The sequence below is a fragment of the Mus caroli genome, chromosome 7 (genome assembly GCF_900094665.2).
Source record: "Mus caroli chromosome 7, CAROLI_EIJ_v1.1, whole genome shotgun sequence".
NCBI lineage: Eukaryota > Metazoa > Chordata > Mammalia > Rodentia > Muridae > Mus > Mus caroli.
This window is the reverse complement of record NC_034576.1, coordinates 76,280,566-76,282,054: the sequence shown is the minus strand read 5'-3', so window position 1 is coordinate 76,282,054 and position 1,489 is coordinate 76,280,566. Positions and strand designations below refer to the sequence as shown.

Here is a 1,489-nt window from a genome sequence, read left to right as displayed (position 1 = left end):
TAAAAAAAAAAAAAAAAGAAAGCAGGCTAAGCAAACCATAGGGAGCAAGCCATTAAGCAACATCCCTCCATGGTTTCTGCTTTAGTTCCTGCCCTGGCTTCCCTAAATAATGAACCATGTGTTGTGAAATGAAGGAAACCTTTCCTCCTCCTGGTTGTTAGGTCACTGTCGCTGTGACCTAAGAAAGAAAGAGTTGCTTTGGTTCACAGTTTGGGCATAGCAGTAGGACCCATAAGGCAGCCGGTCCCAGTCAGGAGGCAAAGAGAGGCGAAGGCTGTCACTCAGCTCCCTGTCTCCTTTGTCTCCAGTCCAGTACCCCTTGCCCACGAGATGACGCTGAGCACACTTACAGGTCTTCTCTTGGAATTCAACCTAGAAACTCACTCACAGACTGGATAGGAGATTAGTGTCCTAGATTGATTCTAGATCCTGTCCAGGTAACGATCAATAGTAACAACCACACCTAGTATGAACAAGATTCTTGTAGTGGCCCTGAATCAAGAGAGTACAGGAGCTGGCATGATGGCTCAGTGCGTACAGGTACTGGCTGCCAACCCTGACAAACTGAGTTTGATTCTCAGGATCCACATGGTGGAAGGAGGGAATACATGGTATACATACACACACACACACATACACACACACACACATACACACACACACACATCAGTAATACAACTGATCCACTCCATAAGGCTCTGCGTTGCATAATATGCCACAGGCCTGCAGGAGGACACAGATTCTTTTTACTGTGAATAATAACGAAGGCACAGTATGGTGGTGCACATGTATAGTTCCAACACTCCAGAGACAGAGGCAAGGGAGGTGCCATGAGTTTGTACACAGGAAAGTCCTGGCCAGTCCAGGTTATGAGACCCTGCCTCAAACAAACAAGCAAATAATAAATAAATAATTGTGAGGACTGCAAGACAGCCTGGTAAAGGAGCTTGCTATGCAAGTCTGGTGACCTGAGCTTGACCCATAAAACGCATGTAAGATATATGGAGAAAAGAAACTCTACAAGACTGTCCTCTGACCTCCAGGCTCATGTACTATTGACACATGTATGCACGTGCGTGCGCGCACACACACACACATTTTGAAATAGAAATGGGAATACCTTTTGAAATGACATAATTTTCTCATGCTATATTCTGTGTCTATATACCGAATGTGAAACAAAGTGGCTTAGTGATAAAACCAATATAATCACTAATAATGCTATGTGATATAACTTTGTGATATAACTGAATATTGCTACTTGATATTGCTATATCCAGTGTCTAGCTGTTCTTTATAAAATCAAGTGTGCCAGGTATGGTGACATACACCTTAAATCCCAGCACCTGGGAGGCAGAGGCAGGAGGATCTCTGAGTTCAAGGCCATCCTGGTCTACAAAGCAAGCTCCAGGACAGCCAGGATTACAGAGAAACACCCCCCTACCTCTCTCTCTCTCTCTCTCTCTCTCTCTCTCTCTCTCTCTCTCTC

General features: G+C 44.7%; 1 protein-coding gene across 1 annotated transcript in view; it reads right to left on the bottom strand.

The window, feature by feature from the left end:
* Fam174b (family with sequence similarity 174 member B) overlaps positions 1-1,489 on the bottom strand; it is a 38,747-nt gene that overhangs the window by 8,778 nt on the left and 28,480 nt on the right. The gene's annotated exons all lie outside the window — the stretch shown is intronic.